We start from the raw sequence: 16,880 nt of genomic DNA on the forward strand, positions 1-16,880 counted from the left end.
CCCCCACTCTGCTCACTCCTCCCTTACCTCCAGACAAAACACCTGCATCCCCAGCTTATCTCATTTTGTTCCCGTCAAGTCCATTTGTTAATATTCTTATGAGATCTGTGAGTACAATGCAAAGATCCTGATGCGGTTCCTTACCCTTGGACCTGCCATCAGTGCTCATGCTGTTAGGTCCTAAGACTTTGAGGCTTCAGACCCTTTTGCTTTGCCTTTCTTTGGTTATGAAGGCAATGGCCACATCTTTACAGCTGAGACAAAGACCAATTTTTTGCATCTTGGGTCTCTACTCTTCACCTGTAGGGCTTCACCCTCTGTGACAGATGCTGTTGCCATGTGAGGGCAGTGAGTTGTTTCTACTCTTCAAAGCACTGTAAATACGGGGGCAAGTCTGTGTATTCTGCAAAATGGCCTCTTGAGAAAGAAGCCTAAAATGCATCCACTCCCTTTCTGTGCTTGGCATAAAACATACCCACCAGCATAAAATTAGGAGATTGTGCCTCTAAAGGTTCAGTCTCAGACTTAAGTTTATTTTATTAAACACTTTAAATGATAAACAGTTTGTGATATAGCTTTCCACTCAAATATTATCAGTCTCCTAATACCTCCAAATAAATCCTTCAAAAGAAAAAAAAAAGAATAGAAAATTTTGGGAGTGTCTTGGGTACCAGGCCCTCCTCTAAGCAGTTTCCCTACATGATTCATTTGATCTTCAAAACAACCCTTATAAGGTGAGTACTATCCCCATTTTACAGATGAGAAAACTAAAGTTGAAGAAGGTTAAGTCACTCAGCCAAGGTAACAGAGAATGGACCCAGGATTCAACCTCGCCCCATCTTCATTGTACTAGGCAGCCCACCTTACCTTCACATGCCTTTCAGGCTCTGAACAGTAGAGCCCCACACTGCCTCCCCAACCTAGGACACATTTTCATAGCTCTTATTTTGTTACATATACATCAAAGTTGTTTCTCCGATCTAATTTTATTATTTCAGAAACATAACATCCTAGAAAACCAACTGGCAATAGTTGCTAAAGCTGATTACACACACATTTTACAACTGGCCATTCTACTCCAGGGTAAATACCAACAGAAACATGCAGGCATTCTTAAATTTTTTTATGTGAGTCTAGTTGACACACAGTGTTGCATTAGTTTCAGGTGTACAACATAGTGAGTCACCTTCTCTAAACATGACGCAGTGCTCACCACAAATGTAACTACCATCTGTCACGGAAGGGATAAATATTTACACAGGAAAATATAAATAGCAATCAGAACGGGCAAGCTGCAACAACACACACATGAGTCTCACCAACATCATGTCGAGCGAGAGAAGCAGGGCACAAAAAAGTACATGCTCTGTGGTTTCGTTTCTATGAAGTTCAAAAGCAGGCAAACTTTATCTAGCATGTGAGGAGTTAGGCTAGTGGTTATCTGCTCCCAGGTACAGGAGAACAGATGTGACAGAGGGGAGCTGAGGCTTTAGCACAAATCAAGGCCGTGGCACCAAACTGTCAGCTACTATGTTCTTCATAGCCATGCCCTCACAGTGGAGGGTGGAGGGAAGCCGGTTTTACTCATCAAGGATGTTCTTGATGAGAAAGAAAGAAAGAAAGAAAGAAAGAAAGAAAGAAAGGGAAAATGTTCTTTTTTAAAAAAGATTTTATTTATTTATTTGAGAGAGAGAGAAAACAAGTGGGGGGGAGGGACAGGCAGAGAGAGAAAAGCAGACTCCCCACTGAGCAAGGAGCCCGATGTGGGACTCGATCCCAGGACCCTGGGATCATGACCTGAGCCAAACACAGACACTTAACCAACTGAGCCACCCAGGCATCCCTTCTCCTATTTTTTATCTTAGCACATCACCATTTATTTCACAGTCTTTAAGCTCGACTCATTCTAGACTTCTCAATTCCTCTTTCTGCCACCTTCATCTACTCTAGTACCAAACCCTTTAGAGTCTGACTCTCAGACCTTTCCCCTTATTTCATTACTGATGACCCAGGCTTAGCTCACACCCCTGGATTAATGAAATAGACTGTAATAACTGGACTTACCCATTCCAAATTAACTCTCTACAATGCCAGAGCGCCTGGGTGACTCAGTCAGTTAACTGTCTGCCTTCAGCTCTGGTCATGATCCCGGAATTCTATGACCAAGCCCTGAGTCTGTCAGGTTCCCTGCTCAGCCGCAGTCTGCTTCTCCCTCTTCCTCTGGCCCTCCCACCACTCATCCCTCTCTCTGTCAAATAAATAAAATCTTTTTAAAAATTCTCTACAATGCCAACAGAATGATCTTCCTAAAATTCATAATTTATTATGTCACTACCTCATTAAACATTCTTCAGTAGATTTACACTCCCTGTAAAAGAATATCTAAACTCCTAGCAGAACAACAAACCAAGTGCTACCTGGTCTCCAGTCTATGAACACACCCAAGGAATGTAATGTCCCAAGTCAGCTAGTCCCCAAGTAGAGGCCCGACAATTCTCATGTTCTACCTCATGAACTATGCATTCATGTTTCCAGTCCAGGTGGGATATCTTGGATTTCATAATCATCTTGATCCAGTAACAAACGCTCATCCTCCCTACTCCCCGCCTCAGGGAGAGGAGTCTCCATCTCCAGCCACCAAGACTCAAAGTGTGGTGGGACCACCTTGTCCCTTCCCTCTTTTCCCACATCAGGTGCAGAAGTCCTGCCCGTTCAGCCTCAACAGCATCCATCACTAGCTGCCTTTTTTTTTTTTTGAGAGAGAGAGCGAGAATGAGAGTGTACACGTGAAAAGGGGGGAGTGGCCCAAATCAAGAGTCAGATGTTCAGCCGACTGAGCCACCCAGGCCCCTATAGTTGCCTTTTTCTAATGTCAAGGCCATATCTCCTCTCTTTAAGATTACAGTTGTTCTCTCTCTCTTTTTTACAGCTGTTGTCTCTTATTTATCCAGTTTACTTCAAATGCAATTTGGAGGATTTATATTCAACACACTGACATCATGCATGGCTCAGATTTTGAGCATCCCAGAGATTCCTACTTTCCCTGGGGATCACCATAACTATTGCTTTAACTGGAGTTTTGTATTACAAACTTGAAAAAGATTAGCTATAAAATGAGGACTCTTGGTGATCAAATCAACTGTCCATTTTTATGATTCACTTTATCTCAAAGTTAAGATTAGAGGCTGTCCTAACATCAAAACAAAGGCCTTCTTTCACCCCATTGAGTGTGTTTGAGCAAAAATGGAACTGCTTTTGTGGGGGATGTTATCTATAAAAGAAATGTTCAGCGTGTGGCGGGTTACGAGATGCCTTATAACAAAGATATTTTTCTAATAGCTAATGTGCTGGATTAAAGGTGGCCATTAATTGACACTGTTTCCATTAGAGGTGTCACTGCCCCTCAAATTTGGGCAGGTTCTATAACTGCGTTGACCAGCAGAATACTACAAGAATGACATCATGTCAGTTTCAGGCCCAGACCTTAAGAAACAAGCAGCTTCCATTTCTTGTGTCTTCAATCTGCCACGGAGCCCTTAGTTACTATGTAAGAATTCCAACTACCCGAAGGCCACCGTACTGGAGACACATATAGGGACGTCCTGAGGCTGCATGAATAGAGAGACATGCCCAGCCAGCCCCCAGTTGAGGTCTCAGACATTGTGGAGCATAAATGATTCCTCCTCACTGTGTTCTGTCTGAATTCCTGTCCCATAAAACTATGAGGAAACAACAAAATGACTGTTGTTTTAACTCACTTAGTTGTGGGGTAATTTGTTACCGAGAAATTGATAACTAGTACAATACAAACCTGATAAATTAGAAGCTCTAAACAGAATTATCCATTCTATAGAAATATATTGCTAATGAAAATAATCTGATTATTCTTTTCAGATAGTTTTATGAAATCATAAAGCAAATCTATGAGATATGAAACAAAGATAAGAGTGGAAAGTTTGTATGTGATTTTAAAAAAGAGACAATTAGAGGTGAATATTGGAATACTGACATATTTTCTCTTCAGAACGCATATCCAGAAGAACATGTCAAATTCCACTTCTGGATGATTCCTAAGTTTACACTTAGACAGACTATTTTTCAAAACAAAGCATTCTGTTCGTTTATTTATACAATGAATATTTATTGGATACCTACCATGTGTCAGGTTCCATTCTGAATGCTAAAGAGAGTGATGCACAAAACTGACAGTTCTCCTCTGAGAGCTTACATTGAGTGGTAAAAATAAAACAAGAACACCAGTAAGCCACAGTTAGGCTCAAGAATAGGAAAATCATCTTAGTGGACAAGGTACAGCGATATACACTATGGTGGCAAGAGGGCAGTCCCAGGCTTACTGGGGCCTAGGGACGGGTCCCAGCACTGGCAACCAGGAACTCAATTCCTATGGGATAAAGGACTCTTGCTTTCTGCAAGACTAGAGTCCCAAGCCAAACTCAGAGTCCTGAGGCTCTTTCTTTTAAAAAGAAGCTGAAAAATCCCTAAAACTATATATAGTATATATATGTATATAATACACTGTAGGTTAACTGACTTGAATTTAAATACAATTAATTAATTAATATAAAAGAAGCTGAAAAAGACAGCCGCCAAGTGGGGCTAGGTGTCCTGACTTCACAGAAGGCTATGGGTCTGGAGAGGTGAAGAAGAGAGGAGGCGAGCCAAGTTGGATGCAAGATTCCCAAATGTGATCACAGAACAAGGGCAGCCAAGCATCGTGAAGAAGATCTGGTTCTGGGCTGGGGGCAGACAGAGAACATGTGATGGTAACTATTAAAGCCAGAAAACGACGAGACAGGAAGGAAAGAGAAAACTCACCTGCAAAACAGTACATCTATTTATGAGAATCAGATACCACTGAAATTAAACATAACCAGAACCTCTAAAGTCTACTTAACATGTTTTGTCTACACAGAAGAAAGCTGTACCGCTATTTTGTAAGGGAAATCTGTGCTTTCGTTTGTCATCTACTGAGAGTTTTTATTATTGTTCCTAAGTGTTTAACAATTGCTATAGTGGGAAAACAAAAATTAGCAGCCTGCCAAGCACTTATGAGTCATGGCTGCTTATGAGTCTATTCTGCTGACTAGCAGCCACTGTGCAGCCCGGGAGAGGACTGTGGGGCCCGCCCCAAGTGAGGGTGGCTCTCCTCTCTAAGGGGAGCCACTATAACTCTAAAGAATGGACCAAAATTACCAAAAAACTGCAGGAATTCTCACAGACAAATGCAGCTACTTTAAGATAAAAATGAAACGGAGTATTTTGAGTCATAAATAAGTTTTCATAACTTGATTTGAGTAAAATAACAATCTCCTAACTGTTATGTTTAAATTCAGGCATGAATGGAGCACATCAGATCACCCTGGGTAACTTCTGCCTCATTTATTAGTGGGGCAAATTAGTATCCAGGATCCAGCCATTTTATTCTTTAAAGAAAAAGGAAAAAAAAAAAAGCAACTGAAATAAATATCCATCCACAATTTGACAAGAAAGTGGCCAGGAGGCAATATCAAATAGTGAAGAAGAACACAAACTCTGAAGCCAGAATAATGAGATTCGGATCTTGACGCTGCCAGGTTATAGGTGTGAAATCTTTGGGAGGCAGCTTTGCTTCTCTGTGCCTCACTTTCTTCAAGCAGACTACATTGGCACGCACATACTATATTGGCACGCACCTATTACATTTTAAGGGGGTCTTCACAAATGAAATTGAGTAGCAGGACAATATTTTTATAAGAATATATTTTGTTTTGCATCACGAAAAACTACGAACGCATACCTTTCTGGTGGCTATCTAATGGAGCTGCCCTAAGAACCCTTTCACTTCTAGATGGGGCCCGGGACTTTGTTTTTATTTTTTTAAATAAGTTATCTTTCATACACTCGGGAAGGAAGAACTGTACTGAAACCGAAAACTCCCCACCCAGGAAGAAGTGAACCACTCAGGTGCAGCATCTGTTTTGCACTAGTGCCCCTGAGCATCTCCTGGGTAGTTGTCCCACTCCCGACAGGACTCAGGGACTCCGTCCTAAGTGAGCAGAGGGACGGGCGGGGGAAGATCATCCCACTCAGCACCCGCAACTTCCCTCCTTCCCTTCCGGCAGACCAGCGGGCGCAAATAAAGCCGGGTGCGCCCTACCGCAGCGCCTCACTCACCTGCCGGCGGGAAGCAGCTCGGAGATGGACAGCAGCACCTCCCCAGGGCTTCCTGAGCCAGAAGGCGGGGCGAGGGGGTGTGGCCGCGGCTGGGGCGGGGCTAGGGGGCCTAGTCACTCCCACCGAACCTCGGGGTTTGGCCCCTCCCCCGCCCACCTCTCTGCGCCTGCGTCCGAAAACGCGGGGCAGGCTGGGAGGTAGTGGTGGCGTGGTGGTTGGTACCTTGGCGAGCTACCTGTTGTGCTGCTCCCGCGTTATCTCGGGCGTCTGCTCCTGCGCCCGCCATCTGAGCCTTCCGGCCTTCCCAATCCCTAACCCCCAATAAAAGTGAACATAACCATCACCCCCAAAAGTTTCCTTCTGCCTATTTGTAATTCCTCCTGGCAGGCACAGTCAACCATAACTACTCCTTACGTAACCCTAGATCTGCTTTTGGTCACTATAGATTACTTTGCATTTTACGGAATTATATATAAATGGAGTCGTATATTATGGGCTTTGAAGGGGGTTAGAAATCAGGATTAATTATTTTTAGATTCACCCATGTTGCTGGGTGAATCGATAGTCCATTCCTTTATACAGATATAGAGCCATTTGTTTATCTAGTCACATATTGTTGGACTTTTGGGTTGTTTCCAGTTTCTGGCTACAACGAACAAAACTGTCAACATCGATGTGCAAGTTTTTAAATGGATATATATGCTTTTATTTGGATTAATACCTACGAGTGAAATGGCTGTCATTATGACGGGTATACGTCTAACTTTTTAAGAAAACTGCCAAATTGTTTTTCAAAGTGGTGGTTCCATTTTACATTCCCACCAACAGTGAGTGAGAGTTCCAGATTCTCCATATTCTCACCAAAACTTGTTAGACATTCTAAAAGATGTGTAGTGATATCTCCTTGTAGGTTTAATTTTCATTTATCTAAATGACAAATGAAATTGAACATCCTTTCATAAGCTTATTTGCCATCCACGTGGCAATTCAAATCTTTGCCCATTTTTAAAAAGTGGGTTCCTCATTCTCTTACTAATCAGTGTTGCAAGTTCTTTACATAATTTGGGTATGTCTTTTCAGATATGTGATTTGTGAATATTTTCTTCCAATCTGTGGCTGGTACTTTCATTCTCTTGAAAGCATGCTTCAAAGCAGACATTCTTAAATTTGATAAAGTTTAACACATTTTTATTTTTGTTTTTGGTGTCATATCTAAGAAATCTTTGCCTAACCCAAGGTCCCAAAGATTTTGTCTATTTTTTCTCTACAAGTTTCATAGTTCTAAATTTTAAACTTATGATCACGATCTATGCTACATTAATTTTTATGTATAGGGCAAGAGATGGGTTGAAGTTAATTTTTTTGCATATAGATATCCAATTTTTTCAACCATTTGTTGAAAATATTATCCTTTCTCCACTGAATTGCCTTTGCCACTTAGCTGAAAACCAGTTGATCCCATAAATGTGGGTTTATTTATGGAATCTATTCTGTTCATTGATTTATCTATCATGATATTGATACCACATGGTCTTGATTACCATAGCTGTATAAGTGACCTTGAAATCAGATAATTTAAATCTTCCCACTTTGTTCTCTTTTCTCTTGGCTATATCCTTTGAATTTCTAAATGAATTTTAGAATCAGTTTGTCAATCTCAACAACAAAAACAAAAAAAGCCTGCTGGAATTTTGATTGGAATTGCAAAGGACATATAGATCAATCTACATCAGACCTTAAAAATATTGAGTCTTCCAATCTATGAATACGGTATACATCTCCATTTACTCAGGTATTCTGTAATTTTTCTCAGAAATGGTTGTAGTTTTCAGTGTACAGGCCTTGCAATATTTTGTCAGATTTATCTCTAAGTTTTCATACTTTTAATGGAATTATAAATGGTATTATTTTTACATTTTTCATAGCTTATTACTAATATATAGAAATATAAGTGATTTTTGTATGCTGATCTTATATCCGGAAAACTTACAAAAACGTACTCGCTTATTAGTTTGAGTAGCTTTTTATACATGCCAGAAGATTTTCTATACAATCATACCATCTATGAATAAAGACCATTTTCTTCTTCCTTTCTAATTGAGATGATTTTTACTAATTTTTCTTACCTAATTGTACTAGCTAGTGCCTCCAGTATCATTTAATGGGGAATGAATTGTCTTTTCAATAAATATGGCTGGGTCAGTTGACTATTTATATAAGAAAGCATGAACCTTCACCCCTACCTCACACCATACACAAAAATTAATTTGAGAAGCATGTGAAAGGTAAGACAATAATAGTATTAAAGAAAACATAAGAGACCATGTTAATGGATAAGGGCAGGCAAAGATTTCCTTGATGGGACACAAATAGCAGTAACCATAGAAAATTAATACATTAATTCAATTTAATGTATAAATTAAATAAGCTTAACTTATACATTAATTAAGTTAATGAAACTTCTACTCATCAAAAGACACCATTAAGAAAGTGAAAAGGGGCACCTGTGTGGCTGGTCGGTTAAACATCAGACTCTTGGTTTCAGCTCAGGTCATAATCTCGTGGTCATAGGATCAAGCCCGGGTTGGGCTCTGGGCTCAGCATGGAGTCTGCTTCAACATTCTCTCTCTCTCTCTCTTAAATAAATAAATAAATAAATAAAATCTTTTTTAAAAAAGTGAAAAAGTAAGTGACAGACTAGCAGGAGATGTTTGCAAAACATATATTTGACATAAGGATGTACTGTATGGTGACTAACATAACACAATAAAAAATTATAATTAAAAAAACCCCGTATATTTGACAAGGACTCTTATAAATTAACAAGAAAATATCTGGATTAATTTTAGGAAGGGGGGGACAGAAGACTTGCACTGACCTTCACAAAAGAGAATGTCCCAATGGCCAATAAGTGGATGAAAAGGCATTCAACATCATTAGTCATCAAGGAAATGCAGAGCAAAACCACACTTGATTTATCACTATAAACCAACACTCTCAACCCCCACCATGGTGCAACCAGTTTGGAAAATTGGCAGTATTTACTAAAGTCAAACATTCATGGGACACCTGGGTGACTCAGTGAGTTAAGTGTCTGACTCTTGATCTCAGCTCAGATCTCAGGGTCGTGAGTTCAAGTCCTGCATTGGCCTCCCCCCTGGGCATGGAGCCTACTTAAAAAAAAAAAAAAGAAAAAGAAAAAAGAAAAAAAAAGACTAAAGAAAGCTGTCTAGGTGTGGAAACGGGAAGCCTCAGGCCAACCCAGGAGTCTGACAAAAGCTATGTGCTTCAGTGGATTTAGTACAACACTGGAGCCTGACCGGTATCCTCTGCTGCCATCTAGTGAAAGTTGATGGGAATGCAAACATTTTCTAAAGTGCCAAACGCGAGCTTTTTAAAGCAGTAATTGGTTATTTTAAAGGCCAAAGATGTACTTTCAGGATGGATAAAACCCTTGATGTACACAGCATATGGGGGGGAGGGATTACTTTTCTAAAAAGTTTAAATTTCACTGTAGTACGTTCGGTCTGTTAAAAGCGATCATGTAACATCATTTGATGTAAAATTCTTAGAATTCCCAGAACAAAGAGTATTGTAGGCACTATAAAGACAGATGGCCAAAGACCATTCCAGTTGCATAGGGTATGGAGGGGACATCCTTACTCCACTGGGTAATATAAATTCTGGTGATCAAAAGACGTGCTAACTTGTCCTTTTCTTTGTTAAAAGTTTTCAAAAGCGGCGCCTGGGTGACTCAGTTGATTGAGCGTCTGACTCTAGATCTCAGCTCAGGTCTTGCTCTCAGGGTTGTGAGTTCAAGCCCCATGTTGGGCTCCATGCTGGGCGTGACGCCTACTCTAAAAAAAAAAAAAAGTAGTACTCGACAAGTCATGGGGGTAGACACTAGCAAAGGTTTAAAAAATGCTTCTGCATGAGAATTTAACCCTAGATTTATTTCCCTGAGAGTATATGTCAACTGTGTTGCTAGGCAACCTTGCTTACAGTAAAAAGATCATTGGTAAATGATCTGGACTGAAAGATAATTACCTGATGGGAAAAACCACTGTTTTGGGTTTCCTGAGTGTGGAACTCTTGTAACTGGGCACGTCTCTTGCAGAGATCTTGGAAGCTATGCCTCTAGAACTGTGAGATTGTCTCCTGTGAAGCATGGACATTTAAATCAGAGCAGCGCTCAGAAAGGCCAGATGTGCATCTTGCCTCCTTGCACCTACAGAGTGAACTGTGGCAAACACACTCACTGCAAACAGCCCCTGGAGCTGCCCTGCCGACCGCTGTGGTTTTTGCCCTCTATCCTTCTCAAGCAGCTGAGCGTGGCCTATGGTCACCTTGCGAGCCTAAACAAGCCCTTGGACACCCCTAATAAGGCGTTACATGGGTAATTACATCAGATGCCAAAAGGACTTTTTTCTTCTCCTTTCCATAACTATACTCATTTCCTTTTCATTTGTAATCTGTTATAATTTGCTGAATTATTGTGACTATAATGGTGGGGGACAGGGATTCAGTGAGTGAAAATGAGAGAGGGAATGCCTTTTCCCCTCATTTCATTTTTTCACTTTTTATTATGAAATAATTTTGAACTTAGAGAAAAGTTGCAAAAAGAATATAAAGAACTCCCAGAGGGGTGCCTGCATGTCCCAGTCAAAAAAGCATGCAACTCTTGATCTCTAGGTCATGAGTTCGAGCCCCACATCAGGAGTAGAGATTTCTTAAATAAATAAAACTTTAATGGGGGCACCTGGGTGGCTCAGTCAGTCAAGCATCTGTTCTTCACCTAGGGTCATGATCCTAGGGTACTGGGATCGAGCCCCACATCAGGCTCCCTGCTTGGTGGGGAGCCTGCTTCTCCTCCTTCTGTAGCTCCCCCTTGCTTGTGCTCTCTCTCTCTCTATCAGATAAATAAATAGATAAATAAATAAAATCTTAAAAAAAAAAACCTCCTAGAAAGACTTCACAGATTCACTGTTAACATTTTGCCATATGTGCTATATCTTATTTTTATGTTCTCTCTACATTTATTATTATTACCATTTGAGAGTAAGTTAGAGCCGTCATATCCCTTCACTCTTAAATATTTTCTTGTGAATTTCTTAAAAGCAAGACACCTACTTGCATAATCACAATATAATTCTCAAAGTGGGAATTAACATCAATATGAGGCTATTACCTGATTGGCAGACCTATGAAAATTTCACCAGTTATTCCAATATTGTACTTCATAGCATATTTTTTCCTGGTCCCAGATCCAATCTTTCAGTCACCCCATTGCTTTTGGTTGTCTTGTCTCTTTATTCCTCTTTAATTAGGAATAGCTCCTTAGCCCTTTTTTGTCTTCCGTGGCATGGAAAGTCTGAAGAGTAGAGGGCTTTGTTTGTCCATTTGTATTTGTCTGCTGTTCCCTTACAGTCAGATTCAGGTTTGGGGCCCCATACTTTAGGGAACTCCACTTTGGCCCTCCTCCCGCTATATCTCCCAAGTCTAGAGCCAAGAAAGCAAGCCCATGAGAGCCTGCCTACTCCTCCTTCTAGACCAAATGTCAGCAAACCTTTTCTTTAAAGGAACAGAGAATAAATACTTTACGCTTTGCAGGCCATAAGATCTCTACTGTAACTACTCAATTGTGCCGTTGTAGCAAGAAAGCAGCCGTAGATCATAAGCAAATAATGAGTATGGCTGGGACTCAAATAACATTTTATTTACAAAAACAGGCAGAGGGGGGGCACCTGGGTGGCTCAGGCGGTTAAACAATCGACTGTTGATCTCAGCTCAGGTCTTGAGCTCAGGGTTCTGAGTTCAAGCCCTGCATTGGGCTCCATGCAGGGAGCCTAGATTTGGCCCAGGAGTATAGTTTACTAAGCCCTAATCTCATCCATGCCCTGGCCACCCAGAGCTCCAGAACGCCATGCCCGAACAGCCTCATGCCCACTACCAGGGCTAGCCTGTATGGGCCTCTCTTCCCCAAGTCCACTGTCCTAAGGTGTGACATATTGCTAGGGTGTGTGCTTCCCAAGGCTTAAGTGTGACCAAGAGGTGGCAGTTTTGAGGAATGTGGACAGATTGGAACGCACAGTTGTGTATGAAGGGGAGGGCTTTGCTGTGTGGGAAAGAGCTGAGAGCGGGAAGAGAAGAGGCAGTGGGCCATGGTCAGGGCTGGCTGTCCCCACTTCACCATATTCCAGTGTGGGACTCCAAGGAATCTGAGAATTTTTACCTTTGAACCTGGCCTTCCAGCTTGGTTTGAAGGTATAGTTTATTCAGAGAAAAAGAACATATTTTCCTTAACCATTTATTGCTTGAATTGTAACTTTTAAACATTTAAATATATGGGACATGGTCTCCATTTATATTTTGCCCTTGCCCCATAATGCAAGGGGGCAGCCTGTGCAAACGCATGAACACTTCTCAGAATGGCCTCAGCCAGGCTGAATGGGTCCCCACAGGTGCTCACCTGCAAAGGGAATCTCAGGTGGCTCCAATCTCCGCATTGCCCCTGGGAGAGTCTGCAATGATCTGTAGGCAATGCTGCCCAGCCTCCTTTGCCTTCAGCTACTTGGCTTGGCAACAGGCCCCAGGCTCAGTGCTCATACTCTCAACAACAGAACGGTGATGACCCCCCACACTGGCCAGTCCCTCATTGCTCCTATCATACACTTCTGGAATGCCTTTTCTTTCCAGTTTATCTAACTAATTTCTTTGAACCTCTTGATATTTGATACTACGTCTTGTGGCAGACGTAAGACTTCTGAAGGTTCTTTGTCTCCCTCTCATTCATTTAACCTACAGCCACCACTGCTGTGACTATCACCATCTCAGTCATCATCACTGCCGCCATCACCACCACCACTGCCACCACCATGACCACCACCGTGATGACCCTGACCACCATCACCACCACCACCACCTTGACTACCACCACCTCTGCCATCACCACATTGCCACCACTGCCTCTGCTCAACACAGAGCCTTTAAAGCACATTTCCCTCACCCAGGACATTCCAAAGCCGTAAAATGTTGTAGGGGGTTGCCATCTTACTGACACTAGTGCATACTCATGTCCAAGACACTCTGGAATTCCAACTAACTACATAAATAAACACCAATATGGTGTCCAGATCTTTAAGTGGTGAGGTGTATCTGGAAAGATGACCAATTCTTTAAAATGTTATCCCATGAAGTACCTCTAACTTTTAATATTTTTTAGAGGTAAGTGATGAGTATTGGTCTAAATATCATCATTTTCAATAAAGTAATACTTTCGGGAAGGCATCCAACAACATCTAAATTTAAGAATTACTGCTATGTCATTTACATAATGACTAGAATATAGTAACATATAATTTGCTGTTATATAATTTACTGTTCTTTTCATTATTTTGCTCATTTTTTTTACTTTTGTTCTAAAATTGTTTTCTATAAACTCTGAAAGTTCTATTGTAATTTGTTTCTTTTTATGATGCTTTGAATCTCCAGGAGAAGGCCATTTTTATGAAAGTGTTTTGCAATACTATATTGATGAGTTACTCTATCATTTTTATTTGCCAATAGTTACACCTATACTTATCATAATTTACTTATTTATATCTTCAATAACTCAGGTCACTTGTCAGCACACATAATTAGTCAAGATATGAGGTAGAGCAAAAAAGAATTTTGCACACAAAGATACAGAGCTGCATCAGTTATCGAGTGGATGACTTTCTCTTCTAGCTGCAGTAGACAGAACTGAGGTTTGGACTGAGAAGCCATGAGTGCTCATCCTGGCTCAGCCATTAACCCCCTGAGGTCAAAACCACCAGCCTCCCTGACCCTCCGTTTTCTTTTTTTTTTTTTTTTAAGATTTTATTTATTTATTTGACAGAGAGAGAGATAGCCAGCGAGAGAGGGAACACAAACAGGAGGAGTGGGAGAGGGAGAAACAGGCTCCCAGCAGAGGAGCCTGATGTGGGGCTCGATCCCCTGGGATCAGGCCCTGAGCCGAAGGCAGACGCTTAATGACTGAGCCACCCAGGTGCCCCGACCCTCCGTTTTCTTCCCACTGTAAAGAGGGAAGCATGATCACACTGGTTCTCTGCTCTGCAATGCAGGTCACAGGAAGATCAAATGATAAAATGCTTTATTACCAGTACATTCATGGGCTGCTTGTTATCATTTCGTGGCATGCAAAGGCTGCTTGTGGGACTGTGATCCCTAATGCTGTGGTGGCATTGCTTTTCTTTGACAGATGTTATCTGAACAGATAGCAGTGCCCTGGAGCCATCCTCTCTCTGTTTCATGGAATCGTACCTTAGGAATGAGTGCCTTCTTAAATTGTGTGTGTTAGGTGCCTGCCTTGCTTCATGCAAGCCGTGGCCCTGGTACCCTGGGAGAGATGCTTACAAAGCTTGCTGGTACAAAATAAGCCATTGGAATTGTTTCCTGGTCTATCGTGCTCTGGTTACTGAAGCTCCGTCACAGAGGGGTTGGCCTTCTGCATTCCTCCTTCTGCATTCCTCTGTAACGAGCTAACCATGGGCCTAGAAGTCCTTAGATTTTAACTTGCGGCTGCCCAAGGACTAAATCTCCCCTCTCTGCAAACTTTACATCTGTAGATACACTTCAGAAAAAAATCACAAAAGCAGCTATGAAGATGTATCGTGCATTCTCTTTTGGGGTTTGGTGGGGTGTTTTTTGTTTGTTTTTTTTTTTGAGAGAGAGAGGGAGAGCATGCAAGCAGGCAGGGGTGGAAGGGAGGAGCAGAAGGAAAGGGAGAGGGAGAATCTTAAGCAGGCTCCATGCCCAGAGCGAAACCCATCACAGGGCTTGATCTCACGACCCTGAGATCATGACCTGAGCCAAATCCAGAGTCGGAGCCTTACCTGACTGAGCCACCCAGGCGCCCCTGTAGATTCTCTTTGGAATCTTGGACCTGGGGTGGATGTATCTCACTGATTTGGGGGAATTTTAAACACTGGTATTTGGAATATATTTTGTATCCCATTCTTTTTTTCATCTTCTTTTGGGACTTCAATGGCACGTATAATAGACCATTTGATATCGTCCCAAAGGTCACTGAGACTCTATTCATCTTCTTCAATCATTTTCTCCCTATACTTCATTTGAATAATTTCTGCTGACATGTCTTCAAGTTGACTCTTTGGTATTCAGCAGTTCCAAGTCTGCTCAATTAGGCCATCCCAGGGATGTTTTTGATTTCTGGTAACTCTCAACCCTGGGCTTACTTGAAAGTCATGATCCTTTTGGCTTTCAATAGAAAGATGTAGGACTTCACTGAGCCCCTCCTATCTGTCAGGACTTGAACTTCAAACTAGTACAGACATGTCTGCCTAAAATTATCGCTACAACTTTCAGCTGGGTCCCCTGAGGCCTTGCCATGTGCGTGTTCTCTTTAGGAATCAGCCAGAATTAGAGGGAATTTATATGCACATTTTGTAGTTTCTCCCTATGACTCTCTCCTTTCTGGGGAGTCCTCCCCTCCATTCCCAGCTGTTTTGGCAGCCTTAAAATCTAAGCTCCATCTCTTCCGCTAATAAGACCACCACTTGATATTTTAACTCTACTGGACCCTATGCCATGTGTTCCTGAGAACTCAAAGTGCCCTCCAAGGAAAAGCCTAATAAATGGGAGCTAACCCTGTTTCCTTCCCTTCTTACAAGACTCAAGTTTCCTTCCATTCCTGCCCACTTTAGGTTGTTTGCTAGTGCCTTCAAGAAATAGCATTAAAAAGTGGGGAGGTTTTTTGGGGAGGGGGGTGCCTGGATGGCTCAGTCAGTTGAGCATCCGCCTTTGGCTCAGGTCATAATCTCGGGGTCCTGGGATCGAGCCCCACATTGGGCTCCCTGCTCAGCAGGGAGTCTGTTTCTCCCTCTCCCTCTGCCCCTCCCCCCTGTTTGTGCACACTCTCTCCTTCTGACAAATAAATAAATTAAATCTTTAAAAAAAATTTTTGTCTAGGGCTAGTAATTGTCATCAACAGATAAGTGGGCCCAATACAAGATACTGTCATTTCCAGAATTAAACCCCACCTTCCATTGCACTTTACTTTTCTTTTTTTAAAGGATTTAAATATTTATTTGAGAGAGAGAGAGACAGAATCCAAAAAGGGAGAGGAGCAGAGGGAGAGAGAATCCTCAAGCAGACTCCCCACTGAGTGCAGAGCCCAACACCGGGCTCGATCCCAGGACCCTGAGATCATGACCTGAGCCGAAACCAAGAGTCAGACGCTTAACCGACTGAGCCACTCAGGCGCCCCTCCAACCTTTTTACTTTAATCTCCCTATGTTTTCATATTTATAGTGAGCTTCTTTTTTAAAGATTTTATTTATTTATTTATTTATTTATTTATTTATTTGAGAGAGAGAGAGAGAGAGAGAGTGTGCGCGAGCAGGGGGAGGAGCAGAGGGAGAGGGACAAGCAGACTCAGTGCTGAGTGCAGAGCCTGATGTGGGCCTTGATCTCATGACCCGAAGATCATGACCTGAGCCAAAACCAAGAGTCAGACATTTAACCGACTGAGCCACCCAGGCACCCCTCCATAGCATTTTAAAGGAGCTACTCTTTCTCTGACACTTAATTGTAATAAAAATATATACAGTGAAGATAGAAATCTTAACTATTTCCTGTCTTTAAAAGAAGTTTTTATTGTGGTAAGATAGACATAAAACTGACCAATTTCACCCTTTTTTAAA

The 16,880-nt window shown here is 41.8% G+C and overlaps 1 pseudogene; it reads right to left on the bottom strand.

Annotated features, from left to right (window-relative positions):
• LOC103679651 overlaps positions 1–13,120 on the bottom strand; it is a 33,566-nt pseudogene extending 20,446 nt beyond the window's left edge.
• Positions 13,121–16,880: the final 3,760 nt, after the last annotated feature.

Source organism: Ursus maritimus, unplaced genomic scaffold (genome assembly GCF_017311325.1).
Source record: "Ursus maritimus isolate PB19 unplaced genomic scaffold, ASM1731132v1 scaffold_19, whole genome shotgun sequence".
NCBI classification, from domain to species: Eukaryota; Metazoa; Chordata; class Mammalia; order Carnivora; family Ursidae; genus Ursus; species Ursus maritimus.